At 52.2% G+C, this 27,250-nt stretch overlaps 1 long non-coding RNA gene across 1 annotated transcript; it reads left to right on the plus strand.

Moving 5' to 3' along the window:
- The first annotated feature begins 336 nt into the window (after positions 1-336).
- On the plus strand, positions 337-5,390 carry LOC139045443 (uncharacterized). The gene is made up of 3 exons (XR_011503763.1): positions 337-559; positions 3,430-3,638; positions 4,898-5,390. It is a non-coding gene; the product is annotated as an uncharacterized lncRNA (long non-coding RNA).
- The last annotated feature ends 21,860 nt before the right edge of the window (positions 5,391-27,250 follow it).

Consider the following 27,250-nt stretch of genomic DNA (forward strand, 5'->3'; position numbering starts at 1 on the left):
TCCAAGAATTGAGTGGTGAGAGGAAGGGCCCGGTGGCTTAGGCTAAAGCCCAGGTTGGTCCACACCAGTCACCGCCCAGTCCTACTGTCCCCAGCCCCTGGTGCTGGCAGGCCCCATGGCTCTGAGGCCTCAGGCCTGGGCCATGTGAGTCCTCGGGTCTCTGGAGGGCTGGAGCCATGTGGCCATCCCTGCTCGAGGTCCTGTTATTTCAGGGCCCGCCTGTCCCCCACTGAGGGCTGCTGTCTTTTCTCTCTAGGGAATGTCCTTCCTTCCTCTCCCCCAGCTTCCCTCAGAGGCCGTCACAAGCATGACTTCCCTGACGGGCCTTTGAAATCCAGACCAGGAAGGGAAGTGTCTAGGAGGCACTCCTGCTTTGGGGCCTGCCGCAAACCTGCCCTGGAGAACAGAGGAGAACAGAGCCCTTGGATGATGGAGGGACCAGAGAAGAGAGGGACCAGGAGACGAGCACGGACCCGTCCCTCAGGTGATGTCCTGTAATCGTCCGTGGCAGCAGCGTTCTCTGGGGGCTGCCTGGACTTTATCCCTCCTCTGCACTAAGGTGGGTGACAGCAGGGCCTGGTGGCTGCAAGGGATGGGGCAGGGCCTGGTGTCCCTGGGCAAGAGTAAAGGTGGGAGGAGGGGGATTCTTAGCTGGGGAATGGGCCTCTGAGCCTTGGGTTTCTTTCTCAGTCTCAGGGGAAGCGGGTGCCTAGTTGGTGGACTCTGTTTGGGGTGTCCTTGAAAAGGTTTGTTTGGGAGACGGTTGGGGCAAAGGACTCAGGCTAAGTGGGTTCAAGACCTGGCTGCCATGTGTCAGCTGTGTGACCTTGGACCACTGTTCTGACCTCTCCGAGCCTCCCTCATCTCATCTATGACTTTAAAGTAAAGCACCCTCGTGCTCCGCGGGCACCTGTCCAGTCGTGGGCGGGTGAGAGGCCGTCCTGTGCTCAGCACGTGGGACATGTTCTGATGCCGGAGGACTGTGAGGTAGAGAGCCGGCGTGGTGGCTGTTATGCTGGTCTAGGAAACGAGGACGCCAGGAGTGAGGCCCGGCTGCAGTACTCGGGGCTGTGTGATCTTAGGAATGGATTTTAGAAATCCTCTTCCTGGGCCTCTGTTTCCCTACTATCCGTGGGGGTCACAGCCCTGCCCACTCACAGGACGCAGATAGAGCAATAACGGCTTGTCCTCACTGAGCGCTGCCTGGGGGCCCCACTGCCCAGAGCCAGATGTGCACGCCTCATTTCACGCCCCCAGCAGCCCTGTGAGGTGGGCACTCTTATCCCGCTTTACAGATGATGACACAAGGCACAGAGGATCAAATAACTTGCCTAAAGACACAGCCGACGGTGGCTAGCAGTGGCTCAGCTGGCTTCAGAGTCCACGCTCTCAACTATCTCACCGTGCGTGGCACGGGGGTGGGGAGGATTTGCTCTCCAAGTTCTCGGGTTGTCAAAGCTGGCCCTGGCCACCCCCAAGACCCGGACACTGGCAGCACTTTCCAAGGCCAGGGAGCCTGGTGGTGGGCTCTGCTCTGCCCCCTCAGTGGGGAGCTGGAGGACTCAGGCTGCTGGAGCCGCAGGTGAGACTGTGGGAGGAGGAAGGAGGGGAGGTCTGGGCGTTGGGGGAGAGGACAGATGGTCGCAGGCAGCAGCAGCCTCGCCTCCACCCCCAGTCAAGGCGCAGACCTGCGTCATCACCGCTGGAGCTACCTCCCGCCACTGCCAGAACCCAGCACTGCTCCCGGGTGGGGAGCAGCTGCCGTGCTGGGAGGGATGCCTGCGGCCGATGCCATGTGGGGGGCCGAGGTGTCTGGCTGCCTGGCTCCCGGTTGAAAGGGTCGAAGGAAGGAAGCAACACCCCCAAAACCTCCGCCGGGCCAGGCCCCCGAAAACATGGCCTCGTTTAATCCTCACGGCACCCTGCGCGCGGTTGTTCTCACAGCCCGTGGAACAGAGCAGAGCTGAGGGCTGGCGGCCGTGGGGAGGAAAGCCGAGGGCCAGCCGAGCAGAGAGGGCTGGCAGCCCCGCGGGCCCTCAGGAGACACACGCCGCGCAGGCTGAAGGCTCAGGCCGGCGTTCCAAGCAGCAGTTTGTGCCGGGCAGCGTGCTGGGCTGTCAGCTCCGTTCCATAGAGAAGCAGGCGGAGGTTCAGCAAGAGGAAGTGGCCGCCCGCGGCACGCGGCTGGCGGTGTCCGAGCCGACCTGAAGCAGTTCTCTGCCCTCCTGGAAGCTTTAGTCAATCGGGGGAAACATTCATCCCGGACCCAAAGCAAGTGAGCTGTGATTGAGCTATAAACCGACTCCTTCGGGAGAGGGAGCCGGGAGGGAGAGTGCCAGTCAAAAGCGTTTGGTGAAAAAGAAGGAAGGGTCTGACCGGGGCATCCGGGCCACTCTGCACCACTTTAAAGGGCTGGATGAGGGAAGGGCATTCCAGGCATGGGAACAGCAGGAGCGAAGGCACAGAGGCAGAGCAGGTCAGGACAGTGCTCAGAGAATTGTGAGGTGTCCTGGGCAGCTGGGGTGCTGGCTGTGAGAGTAGGGAGCGGAGAGGGGCCCCCGGTGGGATCTCCTGGGGAGTGGAGAGCCTGTCTGAGGTCTGAAACAAGGGAAATAGCCTCAGTGAACAGGGTGAACAGGACAGGCCACAGAGAGCGAGAGGGGAAGAGCCGGGTATGGAGGGAGGCCCTTCGGGGCTCCTGGGTTCTGCTGGGACCATCATCTTGGACTTGGGCTCTGGCATCAGGCACAGCTGGATTTGAGTCCTGGCCCTGCCCTTACTTGCTGGATGGCCTTAGGCAGTTGCTTATCCTCTCTGAGCCCTGGCCTCCCCCTCCATATGATCCACCACGGGGCGGTTTAGATGGGCCGCAGGGGCTCCAGGGGTGGCCAAGGCTCGGCTGGATCAGCATCGCCCCGCAACTCCTCTCTCCGCCTGGTCCTGCCTCCGCCTCCTCCCTCCGCAGCTGTTGATCCCTGATAAATACCCTCCCCGTCGAACTCCGTCTCGTCTCAGGGTGTGCTCCTGGACTGCCCACTGCAACCGGGCTGGTCTGTCTCCCAGCCGGCTTGGCACCCTGAGGCCTGGACAGGGCCCACAGACGGTGCTGCTTCTGTGGGCGGCATGGCCTCCGCGGCCTGTCCTCGAGCACCCCCACAACTCAAGGAGCAAGGACCAGCCCATGGCAACGAGGAACGTGTCTGCGAGGGGAGCCGGGGTGAGGCCCTTGGAGCAGCCACGTTGGGCCCTGCAGTGCGCTGAGTGGCAGGTCCCCAAAAGATATGTCCGTGTCCTAATGCCCGGCACCTGTGAATTTTGCCGTATTTGGAAAGAGAGTCTTTATAGACATATAAATAAAGGCTTCTGAGAGGAGGAGGTCATCCTGGATTATTCAGGTGGGCCCTAAATCCAATGACAGTGTCCTTATAGGAGGGAGACGAAGGAGAGAGACACACAGAGAAGAAGGTGATGTGGAGATGGAGTGGAGATTGGAGCGAAGTGGCCACAAGCCAAAGAAGCTGAGCCACCAGAAGAGGCAAAGAAGGACCCCCTCCAGCCCCGAGAGGGCACAGCCCTGCTGCCACTTGGACGTCAGACTTCTGGCCTCCAAAAGTCGGAGAGAATGCACGTCTGCTGTTGTAAGCCACTCAGTCTGAGGTGATTGGGTCCAGCAGTCACAGGAAAGGAGTACAGGCCCCATACCAGCTCCCACCCCACTCCCTTGGGGAGCTTGGGCAAAGTTTCCAGGAGGTCTGGGGAGGCCCCTGAGGTTGGGCACCACGCTGGCATGGGCTGGGGGGCAGAGGAGAGGACGGAGGCACAGCAGTGGATTTTGACCTTGAGCAGGGAGCACTCACCAGGAAGGGAGGGGGGAAGACAAGATAGGGAGAGGAACGTCGTTTGCAACAGCCTGGAGAATGGAAAATCATGGTGCTTTCCGGGAAATTCGACTTGCAGATATGGTGGGAGTAGAAGGTACCTAAGGAGAGGGGAGAGAGACACAACTCAACAGGCGGTGAGGGCCCGATCTCCGAGGTCACTGGATGCCCATGCAAGGCTCGTTTCTCTAAAATTTATATTTTAGAACAGTTTTAAGTTTCCAGAAAAATTTGGAAGGTAGTAGAGAAAGTTCCCTTACACCCAGTTGCCCTTGTTATTAACATCTTACATTCTTGGTTCATTTGTTACAATTAACGAACCAATATCCACACATTAAGTAAAGTCCACGCTTTATTCAGATTTCCTTAGTTTTTTCCTAACATCCTTTTTCTGTCTCAGGACTGCATCCGGTAACCTGCATCACATGTGGTCATCGTGTCTCCTCAGGCCCCTCAGCTGTGACAGTGTCTTAGTCTTTCCTTGTTTTGGTGACTGTGATGGCTTTGAGGAGCACTGGGCAGGGCTTCTGTAGGATGTCCCTCCATGGGGCTTGTCTGCTGATTTTCTCATGATGAGACTGGAGTCATGGATTTGGGGAGGAAGAGGCAGAGAAAAAGGGCCATTTTCACGATGTGGTGACAAGAGCACTTACTGTCAGCATGGCTTGTCACTGTTGGCATTGGCCTGATCACCTGCTGAGGTCGTGTTTGTCAGTGTTCTCCGCGGTACCTGGAAATTGACCCATTTTTCTCCTTTTCATACCAGCTCTGGAAGGAGGTCACTAGGCACAGCCACACTCACCAGGTGGGGACATATGCTCCACTCCTTGAGAGGGAAGGGGTTTTAAGCAGGACATTCACACAGTCAGGTTTTCTTCTTAAAACCCGGTTTTGATGAAGATGTGGGGAAATAGACACACTTGTCTTCTGTGGGTGGAAGTGTAGACTGGAACAGTGTTTGGACGGGCCCTTTGACACATCCATCCAACTGTCAGATGTACATAACCTTTGACCTGCAGGTCAAGTGTGCAGAAATGACGCTCATAGGCACAGTGAGACCTGGATGAGAACGCCACTGGCAGCGCTATAGCCACCAGAAATGTGACAGCCGAACGCCCGCTGACAGGCAATGGAGGAGAAAATGAGGTCGACTCGTATCACAAAATACTAAGCAGCCGTCCAAAAGGAAGAGAGAAGTCTGTGCACGTGGACTTGTGAAGTTCTCCAAGATGCCTTGCAGGTGAGAAAAGCACTTGCAGGCTCGAATGTGTGATGCGATTCCATGTGCATGAATAAAAAAGTTACACTTATTTATACGCAGATGAAGAGGACATGTGTGGCAGGACCCACAGGAGCCGTCAACTGTGGTGGCTCTGAAGAAGGGGACACCACGGGGGCCGGGGGGGGGGGGAGTTTTTACTTTTCGCTTTGCACCTCTCTGTTTGATGTTTTGCACAGTAAGCAAGTACTGCTTTTTGGTAAAACGTTTTTAATATTAAAACTATTTCTTTGAAGATTTGCGTTTTGAGCAGCCCGCTGTGGCTGCTGGTAAAGGGTGTGTTGGGGGGACCACAGTGTAGTGGAGAGACAAGTTCGGAGCTATGAGGGTGTTCAGATGACGAGGGGTGGAGACAGGAGCAGAGGGGTGGCTTGGGAGCAGGGCGCACAAGGTACAACTGAGAGGACTCGGTGATTTTAGGGGGTGGGAGTAAGAGTGGGGAGAGGGTGTCCCGCAGGGTCCTGACAGGAAGCAGAGGGTGCGCTCACTCTGGGTGATGGAGGAGAGGGTAACAAGGGGCTGCCTCCAGAAGTCAAGCAGGCTTAGGGGCCAACGAGGGTGGGTGCAGTGCCCAGGCTGGCCGTCAGCACCCCAGGCCTCGAGGCAGAAGGGCGGCAAGGCCACTGGACAGGGCAGCTGCGGGAAAGGGTTGCTGGCAGGAGCTGCGGCTCAGAGGGACTGGCCTAGCCTCCCCCTGGCAGGGAGGGAGCCAGGGGAGCAAATCCCCAACCTCACTCCTGCCTCCCCCACCTCCCATTGGCCTAACCCACCTGGAGGCCAGAGGGCCAGTTCAGAGCAGAACAGAGAAGGGTGGGAGGGGGTCCAGCAGGGAGAAGGAGGGCCTGGGTTGATGCCCAGGCTCCTGGCTTGAGTGCCTCATGGATGGGTGTGCCCCTTGGGAATGGGAACACAGAAGGAGAAGTGGGTTTTCCGGAGGATGAAGAATCCCATTTACGGTCTATTGCCAGCAGGGTAGCCTACCTGCTTAACAAACAGCCCCAAAGTGTATTGGGGTGGGGTCTTGGATTGGAACTTAGATCCCAAATAGCATAGCTTCCTATGCTGGTGCCTGTGGCACCCTTTGAGGTCACCTGCCTTCCACCCCTACCTGCCCAGCCCTGCCCGGCCCTGCCCAAGTGTGAAGGATGGAATCTGGAGGATGTGTGCTGGGGGGCACACACCAGGAGTGCTGGGCACCTCCAGGTCTGCAGGGTCACCACGGTGGCTGCTGTGGGACCTGTGGAATCTGTGGGTGTGGCCAGGCCCTATGAAGGTAGCCTAGGGAGGTCCTGGGTGCCCCCGTAGTCCCCAGACAGGGGGAGATCTTCACAGAGAGCTTGGGTTTCTGTGGAGGGCTTGGCTGTGGGAGAGGCAGGGCGGGGCACTGTCCCACCAGCCTGTAGGGGACTGGAGTCCCTCCAGGATGGCAACCCACTCCTCAGGGGAATGAAGACCCCGGAACAATGCAAACAGGGTGTTTGCAGGGAGAACCAGGAACCCCTTAGCACCATCAGCACATTCCACAGGATTCTATAAGCAGATTAGCTCTCGGGAGGGCCCAGGAGGGATGGGAAGAGAGGGTGGAGAGAAAGTGGGCCCAGACAAGGCCTGTGCTCTGCATTCTCCTGGGCTCACCCTCTCCATTCCAAATCGCTCCCCCTTACCGTCTAACTGCCCTCCTCTCTGTCTGTGTGGGGAAACTGAGACCCAGAAGGGGAAGGGCACACGGTGTGAAGGATAAGTTGTGACCCCAATCCTGCCCTTCCTCCATGGGACGCTGTTTCCCCAACCCCTTTGGGGACAGTCTCATCCCCACCCCACACAGGACTGGTACATAACTTGCAGGACGCAGTGCAAAATGAAAAAGTAGGGCCCCTCGTTCAAACATTCTTCAGAATTTCAAGATGGTGGCTGCAGAGCACTGACTCTCTGTCCCAGGAGCCCCATGTGCGTGCACAGCCTGCAGGGAGCCAGCCCGACCCACGCCCACGCAGGGCTGTTGCTCCTAGTCCCTCTGCCTGGCACACCCCCGTCCTCCCTTGGTTCCCAGCCCCAGCACAGGCCTTCCCTGTGGGGAAGACTTCCTGGGCTCCAGGTGGGTCAGGGGCTCCTCTGAGACTGCAGCCCCCGGTGGTGCCTCACGGTTCTGGGGGGAGGGGACATCATCTGCAGCCACCTGTGAGCTCCCTGAGGACACTCCTGCAGAGTCCCCAGGGCCCAGCACAGGCCTGTGGGTATTTGTTAGTAACTGAGCACATTTCTTCTGGGTAGAACATTTCGGGGTACAGCTTGGAAGCCCCCTCGTGCTCTGGGTCGCCTGGGGCACAACAGAGAGAGCTCCCAGACACAGCACTTCCCTCCAGGCTCAGCCCGGCTGGCTCAGGACCTCAGGACCCAAGACCAGGCCTCCCGCCTCTCCTGTTCCACAGAATGGGGTGGGATGGCCCCTCCCTTTCAGGGAAAAAGGTGAAGAAGAAGGAAGATTAAGATGATAAGGAGATTTCACAGAGAGCTGCTGGCTGTAAAACTTGGTGAAGGGGTGGGGATTCATAGATTAATCTCCAGGGCCAGGCTCCCGGCTCCGGCTCTGAGCCCGCATCTTTGCTGATAAGGGCTGGCTCCAATTCAAGGAGTTCAAGGAGTGCAGCTCCTTCCAGACACTCAGCCTGATTCCCATTGTGCAGGTGAGAAACCGAGGATCAGAGAGGTTGAAACTCTTAACCGCGGCTGAGGTGCAACTTAAACCCAAACTGCCTCCCCACAGTACTGGGACTCCGAGCTGAGCCAGGCCCTGTCCCCACCTCCTGGCTCTCCTTGTCTAGTGACTGAGACACAGGGAACTCAGAGGAAGGAGAGGTCACTGTGGGCCAGGGCAGTCAGAGGAGGCTTCTTGGAAGAGGTGGAGAAACACACGAGCTGTCTTTGAAAGCGTAACCACTCTCTTCAGGAGAGGGAAAGGGCAGCTCTCACCTGGGAGCAGAGCAGCCTGAGCAAAGGGGTGGAGGAGGACATGGGGGCTTGGGGTCTCCACACAGGGCCTGGTGGACCTGAGGTCCTAGCAGGGCCCCGAGTCCACAGCAAGCAGGCCGAGGAGTTTGGCTCAGCCCCCTTAGCGGGGAGCTCTGGACGAGGTGGGCTGGAGGCCCTGGGAGGCTATGAGCAGGCAGCGGGTGCACTCCTGGCTGCAGGGAGCAGGGACCAGCTCAGCTGCAGAAAGTCCACGGGGTCAGACTGAGGTCGCCCAGGAGTGGCCAAAGGAGACAATCAAGAAACAATCTGTTTCTGCAGAAGTCACCTGCTAATCACCTCCTGGCCCTCGGCCCAGGGTCTGCAGAAGTCTCAGTGCCAGCAGGCGGCCCCGGCTGCCTCACGAAGGAGCAGGCCCAGAAGCCTTTGTGTCTGACATCTCTCGCTTAAGTGCCTCACACTGCTCGGCCCCAGGACAGTTACAGAGAGGAAGACAGGGAGCAGCAGGCCCCTGGGAATGCCCATGTGGTTGATGGGAACACTGAGGCCTGCGGAGGGAAAGGATTTCCCATAGGCTGCACTGCACAGATAAGGAAGGGAGTGGCAGGCCGAGAGCATTGTCCAGGATGGGTCTTCTAATTCTCTTTGGGGAGAGCAACAGTCATGGGTGAGCAGGCACGTGTCAGAGACTTTGGGGGTAGGCATCATGGTCCATCTTGACTTAGGGTGACATCCAAGCTCAGAGAGGCTAAGGTCCTGGCCCAAGGGCACACAGCTAGAAAGTGGGCAGATGACTTCTTTGCTGAGCCTCAGTTTCCGCAGTTGTGCAAGGAGGGATCAGGCTGGGAGAGGGTCTCAAGGAAGGAGGGGCCCAGGAACCTCCCACATTTGTCCCTGAGAAGGGCTCCTGGAAACCAGGGTTCCAGTGAAGCCAGGCCCTGGTACCAGGCCAGAACCTCCCTGTTCCTGGCCGGGGGGCAGGGGTGGGGGAGGCACAGGCTTTCCCTCCTACAAACACTCACCCTCCTGAAAAGTCCCCCAGTGCTCAGCCCTGGTAACACCTTCCTGCTTATCACAAGGATGACAGCCCCATGCGAGCCTGTGCCTCCCAATCCTCCCACGGCTGCACTCACCTCACCAGGCCCAGGAACCCAGCTGGATGAGTCTCTGCCCCCACAGAGCTCACTGTGTGTGTGTGTGTGTGTGTGCGCGCACACGCGTGTGTGTGGGGGGGTGTGGAGTGGAGGGGCGAAGAGGAGCAAAGAAAGGACGGCGATGACATAGATGGCTCTGCACCAGGGAGCCCAGAGGAGGGTGATCAGCCTGCAGATCAGGGAAGCCTTCTTGGAGGAGGAGCCCCTGGAGGAGGGAAAAGCAAGGAAGGGCATCGCAAGCAAAGGGAAGAGCAGCACAGGCACAGAGATGAGGACCAGCTGCTCTGTCCGGAGACCTGTAGGGCGTTTGGTGGAAGCTGCGGGCTGAAAAGGGGGTGGAGGTGAGATGAAGGAGCCCCAGGCCAGGAGCTGAAAAGGGGGTGGAGGTGAGATGACAGAGTCCCAGGCCAGACGTGGGAGTTTACTCAGCAGGTGATGGGAAGCCACCGAAGGTGAGTGTCCTTAAAAAATGTTTTATTATAGAAACTTTCAAATAGATATACAAGTAAAGAGAATAGAATCATTAAGCCCTATGTTCCTATCTTTCTGTTTCAGCAATTATCTGCTCCTGACCTCCACCCCCCGACCCCCAAAGGATGGTTTAAAAGCAAACCCCAGGTAGCGTGTCATCTAATACATTCCAATTTCAGTATAAAGCTTCAAAAGATAGGGATTCTTTTAAAAAACATAATCACAATTGTTGTAGGCTGAATTGCGTCCCCCCCGAATTGATATACTGACGTCCCAACCAACAGTACCTCAGAGGGTGACTGTGTTCGGCAACACAGTCTTTAAAGAGGCGATGAAACTAAAATGAGGTCGTGAGCCTGGGCCCTAAGCCAATGTGACTGCTGTTCTGGAGGAGATTAGGATAGACACACAGGGGGAGGAGGATATGAAGACTCGGAGAGAACACGGCCACCTACAAGCCAAGGACAGAGGCCGCCGGAGAAACCACCGTGGTTGACATCTTGATCTTGGCCTTCCAGCCTCCAGGACTGTGAGAAAACACATTTCTGCTGTTTAAGCCTCACCGTCTATGGTACCTTGTTATGGCAGCCTGAGGAGACTAATCCACCAATATTATCATAACTCCTAAAATATTAGTCAGGATTCCTTAACATTGTCAAACGTCCAATCCCAACGGTCTCATGCTTTCGTTTGCTTAACTGTTGGTTTGACTGAAGATTCAGATAAGGTCTGCACACCGTCTTAGATCGCTAGATCTCATAAGTCTGTGAATCTAAAGGCTCCCCCTCTTTTTTCCCCACCATCTGGACTTTTCTGATTTGCACACCTGTAACAGTATTTAACATGTTCCTCTGTCCCCTGTGTTTCCTGTAAGTTGGTGGTTATATCTAGAGGCTTGATTATATTCGCGCAGATTTTCTGGAAAGAATAATTCATAGGCAGTATTGTGAACTTTCATTAAGAGGACTAAAATGTCTGGTTGTCCTCATTTTGTGATGTTAGCAGTCACGGATTAACATTCGCTAGACCCATTATGTCATTAGGGCTTCAAAATGCAGATATTGTGATTCCATTACTCCTTTATCATTTGTAGCTAGAATAAGTCTATAAAGAAAAGCTTCCCTTTATCAACTTGGTTACCTCGAGGTACAGGTGTGACGGGCCAAGCAGATGTGTGATAGGGTCAGATTCGCCATTTCTGAAAGAAAATCTCCAAAGACCAAGTAGCACAGGATAAACAAAGGACATTGTTAAAGAGCTGTTCTCCCAAACTGCAGTGGCTACAGGTTGACGGGGGATTCTCCCACGCCTTTGAGGCACACACAACTCCAACGCTAAGCAAACTGTTCCAGGAACAGAGGAAGGGAGCTTCCCATGATTGCCACGAAGACGGTTCCACGCTGATAACAAAACAGAACAAAACACAAAACACAAAACAATAAATTAATCTCATGTAAAATACTGGGGAGGTGACTACCCTAAGTAAAATAGTAGTTTTAGGAATTGTGGTGGGTAATCTCATGTGTCAATTTGACTGGGCTGCAGGATACCCAGATAGTGGTCACACATGATCTGGGCGTGTTGGTGAGGGTGTTTCTGGATGAGATTAACATGTGAACTGGTAGACTGAGGAAGCAGATTGTCCTCCCCAAGGTAGGTGGGCCTCTCTGATCAGTTGAAGGCCTGAATAGAACAAAAAAGGCTGAGGAAGAGGGAATTCTTTCTGCCTGCCTGTCTTCGAGCTGGGACACTGATCTTCTGCCTTTAGGCTCGGACTAGAACTGGAACTCACACCGGCGGCTCTCCTGGTTCTGGACTTCTCAGCCACCAAGACTGCACGAGCCAATTCCTCATGATTGATCTCTCTCCCTCTCTCTCTCGCTCTCTCTATTGATATAGATGCACACACATCCTATTGGTTCTGTTTCTCTGGAGAACTGTGACTGATACAGGAATATCCTTTAGAATCCAGAAGCACATTAAGAAAATAGTACACTTCTGTAACTAATCTTTGCACAGTTCAATTTTAGAAAATCTACTAGTGTAGATTAACATCAATAATGTAGTATTAATAGAATGTCAACATTAATAGATCAAAATAAGAAGAAAATCGTGTTGTTTTCTGTATAGGTGTTGAAAAGGCATTTGATAAAATTCAGCATTAACTCCTGATTTTCAAAAACTTCCTGGTAAAATAGAAATAGATGGATGCTTCCTTAATGAGATAATACATATCAGGGCAAAAGCCATCAGTATGTGTAACGGTGAACCACCTGAAGCCTTCGCTATAAATTCATGAGCAAGACAAGGATTCCCCTCTCACCAGTCTTGTTTAGCATTGTTCTGGAAACATTATCCTCTGTAATGTCACAAAAAATAAGGAGCATAAATATTGGAAAGAAAGAGCCAAAAATATTGTTATTTGCATATGATACGATTATACACTTGAAAAAATCAAGAAAATAGAAAAATTACTACAAATAAGATAATTTGACAAGGTAACTGAATACAAAATTAAAATGTAAAAATTAGTAACTTTCTTATACATGAACAATGATAAAAGATAAAGAAAAAATCCCATCAACAAAAATAACAAAGAAGAGAAGATATAGAAGATAAGATATCTGGCAACACATTTAATAAGAAAAATGCAAGATGTATATGAAAAAAATTTAAATGCTTCTGGACACCTAAAACAAAACAGGAATAAATGGAAAGAGATACTCTGTTCTTGGAAAGGAAGACAGTAAAAAGCAATCGGTTTTCCCTACGTTAAACATTGAATGATTCTAATAAAAATAAAAATAGGGTTCTTAGGACTGGATGTTAATTAGTGTAGGCTAATTGCTTTAACAAGCAAATGCCAAGTATATAATGGCTGGAACATGATAGATGCTCATTTCCAGCTTACATGGAGCCCCAAATAGATGTTCCTGATCAGTGGGCGTCTGTGTTGTGTCTCTCTCAATCAGACCTCTTTAATCTTTGGTTTTGCTATTTTCGACACATGGTTTCCAAGGTTACTGTGCTCATCTGCCTGAAGCTGGCAGAGGACGTGAATGATCAAGCAAGGGGAGTTTTTATGGGCCAGCCCTAGAAGTGGTACACACCACTTCCGCTCATATTCCATTTGTTAGAACTGCATGATGTGACCACATTTAATTACAAGAAAGACTGGAATATGTAGTCTATCGGGTGCTCACGAAATAGAGGGATTGAGCTGGAAGCATTTGTCACAGGAAAATTCAGAGATTCTAAAGTTCACATGAAAACATGCAAGAATAGCTAGGGAACATCATAAACAATTTTACGCAAAACCTAACAACTTAGATGAAATGCACAAGGTGCCTAAAGATAGAACTCTAGCAAAACTGACAGAAGAAGAAATAGAAAAACCAAATAGCCCCAAATCTATTAAAGAAATGGAATTTGTAATAAAAATCCTTCCCACAAAGAAAATTCCAGGCTTCACTTGTGAATTCTATCAAACATTTAAGGAAAAAATAATACCAATTCTACACAAACTCTTTTGGAAAATAGAGCTTTTAAAAATCAGCAATAAATGTCGAATTTTATCATCTATGGAGAAAATAATATGAGCATTTCCCAAGTCATTTTATGAGACCAGCATAGTCCTGATACCAAAGCCTGGTAAAGATATTATGAGTAAAGAAAATGCAGACAAGTATCCTTCATGAATACAGATGTGAAAATCCTTAACGAAATACTAGCTAATAGAATCCAGCAATATATTAATAATACATCGTAACCAGGTGAGATTTATTCCAGAAATGTGAGGTTAGTTGAACATTCAGAAATCAATTAATGTCACTTACCATATTAACAGAATAGAGCAGAAAACCCACAAGACCATTACAACAAATGCGGAAAAATCACTGACAAAAGTCAAAATCTATTCACGATAAGAACTGTCAGCAAACTAGGACTAGAAGGGAACCTTCTCAGCATGATAAAGGGCGTCTGCAAAAACCCTAGAGCTAATATCGTACTTACTGGTGAAAGATTAAATTTTTCCCAAGTTCAGGAAAGAGGCCAGGATGTCCAACACACCACTCCTACTTGATATTGAACTGGAATTTTAGCTAGCACAATAAAACAAGAAAAAGAAACAAAAGGCATAAAGATAGGAAAGGAATAACTTAAACTGTTGGAATTTGCAGGTGATACATTGTTTACCTAGGAAACCCTATGGAATCTATAAAGAATTACTGGAACTAATAAGTAACTTTAGCAAGTTTGTAGGATATAAAGTGAGGTTATGAAATCAATTTTATATCTCCATACTAGCAAAAAAAAATTGGAAAATGAGACAAAAAAATACTACTCATATTGTTATGAGAAAATGTCAAATACTAGGACTATATCTAATAACGTGTGTAAACCTGTATCTAAAAACTGTAAAATATGGCTAAGAGCAATTAAAGAAGAACTAAATAAATGGAGAGATGCACTATAGATCGGAAGAGTCGATGTAATTAAGGTGCCCATTCTCCCCAAATGGACCTATAGATTCAGCGCAATCCCTATCATAAACACAGGAGGCTTTTTTGAAGTTGACAAGCTGATTCGAAAACTCTTATGAGGATTTAAGAACCTAAAATAGCTAAAACAATCTTAAAAATGAAGAACAAATTTGAGGAACTAACACTGCCTGGTTTCAAGATGTACTCTAAAGCTATCGTACTTAAGGCAACACGGTATCAGTGCAAGCACAGACAAACAGATCAAAGGAACAGAATAGAAAATCTGGAACTAGACCTCACGTATATGATCATCTGAGTTTCAACCAAGGCACCAAAATAATTCATTGGAGAGGAGTGTCTTTTTTAACAAATGGTGTTGGAACTACTGAATATCCATATGGGAAAATATTAAACTCAGCCCTGATCTCACTCCAAACACAAACACTAATTTGATACGGATCATAGACCTAAATGAAAATGCCAAAATCACAAAGCTTCTAGAAGAAAACAGGAGAATAGTTTTGAGACTTTAGAGGTAAGCAAAAATTTCCTGGACAGGACATAAAATAACCATACAAGAAAAAATTGATAAATTAGACTTGGAAATTAAAAGCTTCTGCCATCAAGACATCCTTGAGAAAGTGAATAGGCAAGCCATAGATTGCTATCAAATATTTGCAAAATGTATCTATCTGACAAAGGATTGGTATCCAGGATATATAAAGAACTGCTACAACTCAATAACAAAAAAGGCAACCCAATTTTTAAAATAAGCAAAAGATTTAGACAGATACTTCACGATATAATTTATGCAAATAGCTAATAAGCAAATGAAGAAGTGCTTGACATGGTTAGTCATCATGGAAATACAAATTAAACCACAGAGAGATACAACTCCATACCCACCAGAAGAGTTAGAATTTTAAAAAATTGACAGCAGCCAGTAACAGCAAGGGTGTGGAGCAACTGGAATTCTTACATATTGTTGGTGGGAATGTAAAATGGCACAATCATTTCTGGAAAAAAGTCTGATACTTTCTTATAAAATTAAACATACATCTCCCCTCCAACCTAGCAATTCCACCCAAGGGGGGGGGGGGCGAAAACATGTATTCACAAAAAGACTTGTATGAGAATGTTCACAACAGCTCTATTCATAGTAGTCCCACACTGGAAACAGCCCCGGTGTCTGTGGTTGGGAGACTGGCTGAACACACTGGAATAGTCACGTCATGGAATGCTGTGCAGCAACGAGAAGGAACAAACCACTGATAGACGCAACAACTTCATGAATTTCAAAAACATTGTGCTGAGTGAGAGCAGCCCGACACAAACATGTGCACACTGTATGACTCCGTTTATATGAAATTTTAGAATAAGCAAAACAAATCTATGATGAAATAACTCCAAGTCGTCACCCCCGGGACAGTGGAGGTGGAGACTGGCCCGGAAGGAGCACGAGAGAATCTTCGGGGACGATGGGAAGCGCTGCTGTGTTTTGAGTGGTAGTTACACGCTGATAAAATTGCCAAAATTGACTGACCTGAACGCTTAAATCCGTGTATTTTATTTTCTGTAAAAAACAAAAAGAATAGCTGGGAAGATGATAAAAAGGAATCCAGAATTAGACACAAGCCCATAGGAGACTTTAATTTGATAAAGGTGTCACTTCACGTGAGTGGATAAAAATGGATTCTTTAATAAATGATGTTGAGGTAACCGGAAAAAAGTGGGTTGGAACCGCACACCTCTACTCAAACAGCATTAATTTTGTATGGAACAAAGATTTAAAGGTAGATAAATGAAAGCACTGAAGCAAACATAGGTAACTCTCTTGTGGTCCTTAGCTTGGGAAGGGGAGAGACTTTCTCAAAATGATTGAAGCCCAGAAGCCACAGAAGAAAATACAAATATGAACATGTGTGATTGGGAAAAAAATATCACAAGTAAAATTAAAAGAAAATGAACAAACTATCATGTATATATGTATGTATATATATGAGAGACTATGTCAATTTTTTTTAAAGATCAATAACCCCAAAGAAAAGTGGGCCCAGGACATGGACAAATGGTTCACAGAGGGTATATACAAATGGCTTCTAAACGTGTGGAGATGCCCACACTCAACCACAGTAAGAGAAATGCCCATAAAAACGACATCAATTACCTTTTCCCCATTAGAAGGCATAGCCCACGATTTCTGGTAATCTCCTGTGTCAGGGAGCGTGGGGGGCTCTCTCATGCATGGTTGATGGGAGCATAAACTGCTACAGTTCTTGGGAAGACAATCAGGAGACATCTATCCAACATAAAACCACACGTACCCGGCGACCCAGGCATTCAACTTCTAGAAAGTATTTCAACAGATACACTTCCACATGTCCAGAGAGACAAATGACAGAGATACCCAAGACAGCCTTGTTTGCAGTGGCAAATAATGGCCATCAGGAGGAGGCTGGATGAATAAATGACTGTGTCTGAATATAATGGGATTCCATGAAACTGCTTGAATGCCCCAAAGCAGACAAAGGTCGTCCCTCAGAACATGGACTCGAGAGCCACTTGCTTGGGTCCTAACCCCAGCTCTGCCACGTACTGGCTGTGTGACCTTGGGCCAGTCACCTAATCTATCCTCTCTGTGCCTCAGTTTTCTTATCTCTAAAATGGGATTAGTAGCAGTGATAATAATGCCCCCTACCTCTGTGCTGAGGAGTGAATGAGTAAAATAAGACTGTCGTAAGGCGTTTAGACCAGTGCCTGGGACATGGTAAGTACCATGTATGTGTAGGCTATAATTATTACCAATCTGAAACAAGATCCAAAATATACTAGGGACAAGAACACAAGATGCAGTTTCAGTTGTGTAAAACCAAATGTGCAGGATAGCTCTGCAGACTGACACGTGGACGTGCAGAAAACCCCTCCAGAAGGAGGCACTGGAAACCAGAGACGGGACCGAGGAGCGACCGGGGGTGGAGGCCGTCCTCACTGAGGAAACTGTATACTTTCAAATATTGTTTTTACAAAGTATATGTACTATCTATTCCAAAACTTTAAAATTAAAAAAATACATATTTTGAAAGGAAAGTCCCTTGGGCTCATGAAACTGTCGTGTGTCCTGATTATGGGAGTGGTTACAGAAATCTATACGTGTGTTAAAATTTGTAGAAGTGTACATCCAAAGAAAAAAGTAAATTCTACTGTAGGATAATTTAAAAATAAAAGTTTAAAAAAGAAGGTCCCTTTGGCTCCAACGTGTAACACAGAGCAAGCCCCGAGGACAGGAGGCTGGAGAAAGTGACTGCATTTGGGGGGACAAGAAATCCTCAGAACCCAGGGAAGGAGGAACAGCAGTGGGGGTGGAGAGGAGAGAGTCCAGAACAGTCCAGGAGGAAAGCTTGTGCTTCAGCCTTTTATGAGACACCCTGGCTCAGCACGCATCCCTTGCTGGGCACTGTGCATGCACTTTCTCCTCAGAACTATCGCGAAAGATGGCGGTTACTGTCATCCCAATTTTCCAAATTAGGGCTAAAGTGGTAAAAGAGGTGGACATGACTGTCCCAAGGTGTACACAGCAGGGCCTTTGAACTAGGCCTGTCTGACTCCAAAACCTGTACTCTTTTCAGCACAAAGACCCCTTTTCCCTAATAAATTAGATCTGGGGGAGCCTGGGAAGGCTTCAGAGGAGGTGACATTTGAACTGGGGCTTGAAGCGTTTGTCCAGGATTCCGTCCTGCATAATTCCCAGTGCTGCCATCCACACGGAAGTCTCTGTGACTGGGTCCCCTTGCAGTTGTGCAGTGCACAACCTGCACAGCCATGGGCAGCAACTCTGAGTTCTTCATAAGGAAACAGACAAGGTGCACCAGTTAGATCGTGCAGTATAACAAATCACCTCCCAGGTTCAGCAGTTGGTTTAAAATGAGAAACATTTACAGGTCAGCTGGCTAGTCCTTCTCATCTTAGGTGGGCTTATTCCCGCCCCTGAGTCAGCTGCAGTATGATCAGCCATCCTGTTTGCCTAGGACTGTCCCTGTCACAGCACTGAGGGACCTGCACCCCAGGGAACCCCCTGTCTTGGGCAAGCTGAAACAGCTGGTCACCCTGGTGGACTGGGGCTGGGAGGCCGGGCCTCTCTCCTGGTGTCTCTCAGCCTCCAGCAGGCCAGCCCAGGCTGTTCTCATGGCAGTGGCGACAAGGGGCCCAGAAAGCAAGTGGAAGCATGTCTGTCAGGCCTCTTAAGGCCGAGTCTCAGAACTGGCCCATCATTGCTCCTGCCACAGTCTACTGATCAAAGCAGGTCCTAAGGCCAGGGGTAGGAAGATAGCTTGCCCCTCTTGATGCGACGAATTGTAAGGTCACATTGCAAGGAGCATGGATTCGGGGCCAAGGATGGAGACCTGGGGCCGGTTTTGTAATGTCTGTCACAGACGGGAAGTCCTGACTCAGGGGCAGCAATGAGCCCAGCTGAGCTGTAAATGCTTATTGTTTTAAACCAGCTACTGAATGGGGAGGTGGTTTATCACACAGCAAAATCTGACTGGTACATTGTCTCCATCTCAGTGGCCTATTTGGGGAGTGGCAGGAAGTTCAGTGCGGCTGGAGCAGGGAGGGCTGTCAGAAGGTGGAGAGAGAGAAGAATGGCTGGGTCTAGGTGTTTTCTCATCTCCTGGACTGGCAGGATGAGGTCAACAGGAAAGGGACCATTATTCCTTTATATAGGTGAGAAAGACTGGATCCCAGAGAGGGCAGGCATGCACCCAAGGCCACACAGCCAGTCAGCACAGGCAGGGATTAAAACCAGGGCTTTCCCTGCTGGGCCCAGGGAGGCCATGTGAGGAAGAGGAGCTTGAAGGTACTTTTGCAATCTCTTCATTTAAGATAGAGAGGCCATCGAGTACCCCTAAAAGAACCCGGGCGGTGGCCTGATGGAGACGGGTGGGTGTTGAAATCGCTGGAACTTCCCTCCGCAGCTACACTCCTGCAGTCTTCTCTTATTTATTCTTTCAATTTGAATGATTGTTTTTCTCCTCCAAAAACTCCCTGGGGCTTCCTCTATATCATTAGTAGCAAATGGATTTGCAGGTGTTTAATTAGGCTGGAGAATTATAGGCAGCCAGAAGCCTTGACCAGGCCTCCCCGCCTCCGGGGAGGCCCCCAGGCCGGGAAATCAGGTCGGTTCCGGGAAGGGGCCTCCCCGCTGGTGTCCTGGCCGGCCAGGCCCCAGCAAACCCACCGACCTGCCGCTACCTTGCGTGGCTTCCGCCTAGCTGCTGCCCTGTGGGCCTCGGTCCTGGTCGGACCGTGAAGACACGGACCAGGCGAGAGGCGGCGTGGTGGCATCTGAGACCGCAAGAGGCCTGGGGCGAGCGCGTGGCGGTGGCAGCTGTGCGGAGGCCGTGGCGGCCCCCACGGTGGCGGGAGGAGACGGGGCGCGCTGTCCCCTCGGGAAGGGCGGACGGCGCTCCTTCTGAGCAGCCAGCCCGGCGTGTGCTGCCCGGGGACAGGGCGGTGACTGTCCTGGCCGCCTGCCTCCCAGGCTCCCCGCCAGTCGGGTCCCCACCGCCCGCCTGGCCGCCCCGGCCGCCCCTGCGGACACACCCGCCGCCCTTGCTGGGCTCCAGCCACCGCGTCACGCGAGCCCCCTCGCCCTCTGGCTTCTGGCTGGTTCTGCCTGTGGCAGGCAGGACGGAAGGAGAGAGGGGCTGCGGCTTTGCTCCCTGCTCCCCTCCTCCCCAAGGCCACAGCCCCCGGCGGGTGGCCCTCTCCAAGCGCCGGACTCTGGCAAGGGCCCCCTGCCCCCTGGGGAGCTCACGCCCGCTGGTGCTCATCTCCGGGGGTCTCACCGTCCCTTAACCTGTCGTTGGGCTTCCTTCTGTCACAACTCTGACAGAGACCCTGGCAGACACACCCCCACAAGGCTGCTGCGGCCTCCAGAGGGCCCTGCGCCCCATCACCCGCAGTCCCCCCTCCTCTGTCGCTGTCCCCCGGGTCCCCTCCGGTGAACGCAGTTGAACAGGGCTGGGAGCAAAGCAGGCGGATCACGCTGGTTCCCAGCAAAGCAGGCTTCCCACCTGTCTGTCTCGGAAATCTCCAGGGCCCGGATTCAATATTTCCCTTGAAGCAACTCTCTTCTCTGTAAAAGCTTTTAAAAAAAATTGAATTTGAGTTTTTAAATAATTTTTTTATTTTAGAACAGTTTTAGATTAACAGAAATATTGTGAAGTTAGTTCAGAGATCGACTGACTTAAACTTTGTTGAAAGGAAACTTTACATTATTCCTGCAAATGGAAAACCAGCATCACTTGCCTCAAATAAACTTTCATCTTAAAAATGAACAGTGAAAACAAAACAATGTTATTAAATTTTAAAAATTGAAATAAAAAATTAACGGCCCAATGGAAGTGCTAATAAATCTGGTTTGATTTATAAAAATGCATTCGGTGCAGAACTGGCTGGGATGTGTCTGTGTGTGTGTGTCTGCGCATAGGCCAAAGACGAGGCAGGACACGCAGCCATCCCCAGAGCAGGGCCCTCGCCAGGCACCGGGGGGTTTTCCACCGGGACCCACGTAAACGACCGGGCCAAGGGTCTGCAGAGGAATGGGCACCACAGCACATCCAGCATTCACGGAGCACCCACCCCGGGTGGGCGTTGATCTGATGACTTACGTCCACGAACTCATCAGAGCCTCAGGACAACCTGACGAGGTGGTAGGTACTACTATTTTCTCACTTTTCAGATGGAGAAACTGAGGCAGGTGAAGGAACTGGTTCAAGCCCAACTGCCAAGGCGGGCGGCTCCCAAGCCTGCACTGTAACCACAGTGCTGTTACCGAAAGCAGAGAAACTGGGACTACCTTTTTTTTTTTCCTTAAAGATTGGCACCTGAGCTAACAACTGCTGCCAATCTTCCTTTCTTTCCTTTTTTACGTACTTCTCCCCAAAGCCCCCCAGTACATAGCCGTAGATTCCAGTTGTGGGTGCCACTGGCTGAGCCATGTGGGACGCCACCCAATCGTGGCCCGATGAGCCGCCCCACATCCGTGCCCAGGATCCAAACCAGCGAAACCCTGGGCTGCCGAAGTAGAGCACACGAACTTAAACTCAGCCAGGGGGCAGCCCCTCGGACTCTCTTTAAAAGGGGTTCAAGGGAGACCTCAGTTTTGTTTCCCCCAACCAACTTTGTTCTCTGAAATTCCTCAATTACATAAAAAAGGTGAAAGAGGAGAAATGAACACCCCATAACCTTCTCCACGATTCAACAATTGTTGACATTCTCTCTCTACGCGCGGGTATTCTTCTATTTTGAATGGAAATAAACAAAGCCTTAGTCCACGTGTCCTTGGCAGTAATACCAGGTTTCCTCTTCTTATTTGTTTTTCTAAATACATTACTGTGAACATAAGGAGATGTTTGTCATGTACCTTCTAGAATCACCCTGTGCACCTGTTCTGTGACCACCACATACTGGGGAAATGAGGCCGCAACGTGGGAGGATCTCCGTGGTTATTGTCAACAAGGATGCCACCCAAACCCACCAGATCCCGCTAGCGGCAGGGCTGGGGGTGTGTGGGGAAGATACTGGTGTCCATGTGGGGAAGGCAGGGTGTCCTGGGGGTCAGGCACCTGGACTGGGACGGAGGCCATGGGGAGGGACGTGGGTAGTGCAGACATGGCTTTGCGCTGGCTCTTCCCTGTGCCTGGACACTTCTCCTGTGACTGTGGAGGCACTGCCCCTCCCTTTAATCTGATGTCTCTTCAGGTGCCAGTCTCAGAGAGGCCTTGCTGACCACCCAGCTATGGTGACCCGCACCCTGCTTAACCTGCTTCATTTTTCTTCAAAGCACTTCAGGCCACGACACTGCTTTCTGCCCTAATCTGTCAACCCCTTAAGGGCAGGGGCACATGTCTGTACTCGGCGCTACACCCTGGGCCTGGAACAGAGTCTGACACTAGCACGTGCTACATAAATGATTGTCGAACGAGCAGATGAAGCCATGAATCAGTGCCTAGGGTTAGATTTAGACTCTAGGCCTGGGGCCATCCCTAGGGGCAGTCCAGCCTCCGCTTGAGTGCCCTCCGTGATGTGGATCTCAGTTCCCACATTCTCGAAAGGGGATCACATTTGGGGAGTTTCTTTCTAGACTTTTTCCATAGGTGTGATTTTGTATGTTCCTCCAAAAACTGAGATTTATGCCTATTGCAAACACTAATGTAACTCCCTCAGGAAATGAGAGAGAGTTTGTGCCCGGCACGGGGTACCTGCCAGGGGCTCAGGGAGGGCAAGGACCCTCTGCTTTCTCCGACCCTCATTATGCCTATTTCCGAGTGAGAGCCCAGTTTCCCATCAGGCTCTGGGCCCGTGGGGTGCTCACGCCCCCCACAGCTTGCTCCTCCCATGACCCTCCCCTACTGGCAGGGAGACGGGAACATCCTCCTCTTGGCTGGGAGGCCTTGTGGACAGAATCCTGAGTGGGATGAGGCCGTGGCATGTGCTCCAGCGGAGGCGCAGCGGCCCTGGGTTCTCTGCACAGACTTGCTGTGTGATCTTGGGCCTTGCCTTCCACACCTGTAAAATGGGGACAGTGAGCTTGTTCCGAGCCCGGGGACGAGAACTATTCTAGGCCAGGTTTCCAAGCCCCAGGGGCCTTCTGCAAATAGCAGCTGAACCACCCCATCCCCAGAGGCCTGGGGCACAAATCAGCCACGGAGAAACACCGTGGGGCCCAGTTTGCCTGAGCAAAGGCAGACTCATGGCGGAGGGATCCGGCGAGGGGCCCCCGCAGTGGCCTAATTCTGAGCTGTCAGGGTGACGCATGAGACACGTTAAATTCATAAAGTTGGAGTGGCCATGGCAACTTGGCCGCAAACTGTGCTCCTTGGCGCCCTGGGAGCTGACAGGGTTGCCCCCTGGAAGGCCCAGCCCAGTGTCTGCAGTGTCCACCTGCCCTCCCCACAGGCCACGCAGAGTCTGCACCATGCCTTTGCGTAGCCCGTACTCCTGCCCCACGTACTCAGCCCCACAGCTCCTGACCCAGGAGCACGGGCCTGGCAGGAGCCGAGGCACTCCTGGTGGTGAGTAGTCTGGGCCAGTAGTCTGGGTTCAAGGCCCAGTCTTGGCGTGAGGGCTGCCCCTAGCCTGGTGTCCAGTGAGTCAGGAGTGAATTAACTCCCAGGCTCCATCAGGAATCTCTCCTACTAGGACTCTCATACCCTGCACAGTAACCAGCCATCCTTCAAGGTCAGCATCAGGATGCCTCCTCCAGGAAGCCCTGTTGCAATGGCCTAGACTCAGCTCCCTGAATCCCAGGCACACAGGCTTCTCCAAGGTGAGAAGGTCCTGTTTGGGCCCAGCACGATCTTCCCTGGCCACCCTGTGTAAAATTCCAGCATCCTTCTTTCCTCAGCACTTCCAGTCCCCGTTCCCTGCTTTATTTTTTGAACACAGTCCTTACTCCCGTCTGATGCACCTTAAATTTGCTTATTTGTTCATTTTCTGGCCCTTCCACTGGAATGTAAGCCCTCTGAGGGGAGACTCTTGGTCCTTTTTGTTTGCCGTTATATCTCTGTGCCTAAGCAGTGCTTGTGAGCAGGAGCCTCAAATGTTCGTTAAACAAAGAATGAATAAAAGGGAGGGTGCACATGCAAAGGCCCTGAGGCGTGAAATGTCGTGGGGAGGAAGAAGGTACCACAGAATGCAGGATTCCTAGAGGGCATCTGCCTCAAGAGGGGAGGTGGGTGAAGGGAACAAGGCCTAAACTGAGGTTATCTCACTTATTATCCCAATTGTCCCTCAACGTGGCCCTGTGGGTGGGACCTTTCCCATTCCAGGCAGGAAGAGGTAACAGGAACAGCACGCTGCTTACAGGGTTGCTGGGAGGATTAACTTAAGCAATGCAGGTAAAGTACCTGGAAAAGAGCCTAGCACACCAGGCGCTCAATAAGTGCTAGCCATTGACACACAAGTCAGGCACGGTCACAGCAGTGAGCTCTGTGGCGAGCAGGTGAGGCCTCCGCAGCTGGGAGAGGGTGACTTGCCCTAGGTCACAGGGCCAGTGGCTTGGAGAGGATGCTGGAGCAGAGAGGATTCTCAAGGGGGGAAACACATGACTTCCTGCAGTGGGGGCAGCCGCCAGGGCGCAGGTGCTGATGAGGGGCCAGGTTCAGAAGTGGGTGTCTGGGTAGGGGCAGGGGGAGACGGGGAGGGCAGAAGGCTGGGGCCACGGCGACACGATTCTGCCCTGGTCTGGGCTCGGGCTCTTTGGGCTTCCTCCATTCCCTCCCAGCTCTGCAGCGAGTGCCTGCAGGCCGCCGCCCTGCGCCCTGAACCCAGCGCCCTGCAGCCCCCTGCCCACCCTGTGGGCCCTCTCAGTCCAGCTCTGTGCCTTACAGGTGGGGGAACCAAGGCCCGGGGGACGCATCCTGCGGGGTGGAGGTGTCTGGGTTTCAGGTCAGACCTACCACGTTCTCATCCCAACCCTGCCACTGACCAGCACTGTGACCCTGGCCAAGCCTCTTAATCCCTCTGATTCTGTTTCCTCATCTTCTGTGACCTGTCCCACACAGAGCCAGCAGTGAGGACACAGGTCCCAGGGGTTCCTGTCCCAAGCTGCTCCCCCCGCCATGCCTCCATCCCCACCCCAGGGTCTGGCTGGGTGCACAGGCCATTACCACCAGGATAGAGAATTAAAGACTGAGAACAACGTAGGAGCCTCCCCATCCATCTTCCCAGGAACCTGAGGCCCCGCTGGTCCAGCGGATGTGGAGGAGGAGCCATTTGCCTCCTGTACTCCATCCTCATCCGGGCCTCCCCTCCCCCTCAGGTCCCTGAGCCCAGACCTGGGACCCTACAGCAGGCCCCACGGGAGCCATGACCATACGCTGCCTTCTCCTGGCCTGTATCCTGCCTCCAGGTCCTGTTTCTTAAGTAAGGACACTTTTATGACACTGTTCCAACATGTTCTTTCCTACTTTGGGCCTTTGCTCAGACCATTCCCTCTGCCTGAAGCCTCTCCCACACCCCTCCGGAAGGGTTCCTTTTGCCTGTGAGCAGTTTGTCCCACCTTCCTCTGAAACCCCATGGTCCCCACGAACCCTCTCATGCTCCTATGACACACATTGTGACTGTGTATGGGTCTGTCTCAACCCCTGGCCTGTGCACCTAGTAGTTTTACACAGGCACACAATCCCCTCCAAACACACAGCAACACACTCAGAAACACACGACCACACACAGAATACACCACAACTCTCTTCTCATAAGAGACACCCAGACACCCACAGGCCCAGTTACACAGAGGCTCATGCACCCATGTACGACCCCCTAACCAAAGAACCCATGTGCACGCTTACACTCAGGCAACAAGGTGACATCTGGGAGTTTACACACACACACAAGCACACACTCACAGCAGACATCCAAGCACACAGAGACACAGCTACCCACACAGAGCCACACACTTGCAGAAAGTCAGCCTTCTGCATACGCGAACACACACACAAATGCACAATCATGCAGAAACATGCACCGCCACCCAACAGTGGGATCACACACAGAGGTGCCGAAGCGCACACATCCTGGAGTCGGTCCCAGGGTGGGTGGCCGGCCGGGCTCTGACCCGAGGCCGGGAGGACGTCTCCTTGGAGACAGGCTGGAGGTCCCGCAGCAGAGCCTGGGAAACCAGGCCAGCACCTCCCGCTGGAGCTCGCGGCTGCAGGGGAAGACCAATGATGTGCCTAGTGGGCTCCTGGTGGAGGGGCCTGGGCGGGAGGTGGCTCTTGGCTGATTCTTGGCTTCTGTTTCCTTCTTGCCATTTGGGCTATCAGATCCCCTCGGGCCCAGCAAGCCCCTGCCCCCAGGCCAGGCCCCAAGCCTTTGCTCCGGGCGTCCTTGGCAGCCTTGTCCTTGAATTACGAGAGCTAGCACCTGCTGAGCATGGGGCCAAATGGAGAGCTCCAGCGCCCTGACAGGCTGGCATCACCTCACAGGATCCTCTTGACACCTCTGACGGGTAGGATCATTCTGCCCATTTTAAAGGTGTGGAAATGGAGGCTCAGAGAGGTGAAGGGACTTGTCCAAAGTGACACAGCCAGCAAGGCGTAGGGCAGAAGCGGACCAGGCTTCCTGAGGTGGCTCCTGGTCCCTGGGCATCCAGGCTGGTCCTGGGTCCCCTTGGCTCTCACCCGCACCCAGGGAAGCAGCAGGAGCAGGGAGACCCAGGGCGGGTCTGGGGAGGCCGCAGGGTAGATTCTGCTGGGAGCAGCCCGGCCTTCTGGCTCTGGGAAGCCACCTCCTTGACATGCCAGGAGAGGGGCTCCGGGTCTGAAAGCCATGCACAGCAGTGGAACAGCAGTGGCTGCTGCTACCAGTACCCTCCGCCCAACCTCCCAGTCCTGACAGGCTGTGGCCCAGTTTCCCAGTCGAGGCAGCGTCCTCAGCAGGTTTCTGCGGGATCCCAGGCTCCTGAAACCCCTGACCTGAAGGAGCTGAGTGTCTGGGCTACCCTGGGAATTGAAGGACAACGGCTGGAGCTGGCGCCAGGGGTTTAAGAGATTACGACAGGAAAAGCTTAAAACTAAGAAACCTTCACGCCCAGCTGATTGCCTGTAGGAGTTGGGCCAGGCAGCCAGGGGCAGCCAGAACTCAGGTTTAAGGGAGCACGATGCTGCTCCAGGCCTGCCCCCCAAGCTGGGCCCGCCTGGGCCCTGGGCTCTGTCTCCGGGCCCTGATTGAGGTCGGGTGGATCCCGCCCTCCTCTGGGCCTCAGCCGCCCCAGATGCGGAACTTGAGTGGCGATTTTCAAACTACATTCCCGACTTTGCGGGGGGGCGGGGGGGGGGGGGAGGTCTGGGCCTAGAACTCCCTCCACCCTGAGCCGAGGCACCCAGTGTGGCGCCAGGCTCGCCAGGCTTGTTTCTTCTTCCTGGACCCACAGGCAGACTGCATTTCTCGCCTCCCTTGCACAGGTGACGAAGGCCAGTAACAGGGCTCTCTGGAAGGAGTGCGGGCAGAAGT

The sequence above is a fragment of the Equus asinus genome, chromosome 5, assembly GCF_041296235.1.
Source record: "Equus asinus isolate D_3611 breed Donkey chromosome 5, EquAss-T2T_v2, whole genome shotgun sequence".
NCBI classification, from domain to species: Eukaryota; Metazoa; Chordata; class Mammalia; order Perissodactyla; family Equidae; genus Equus; species Equus asinus.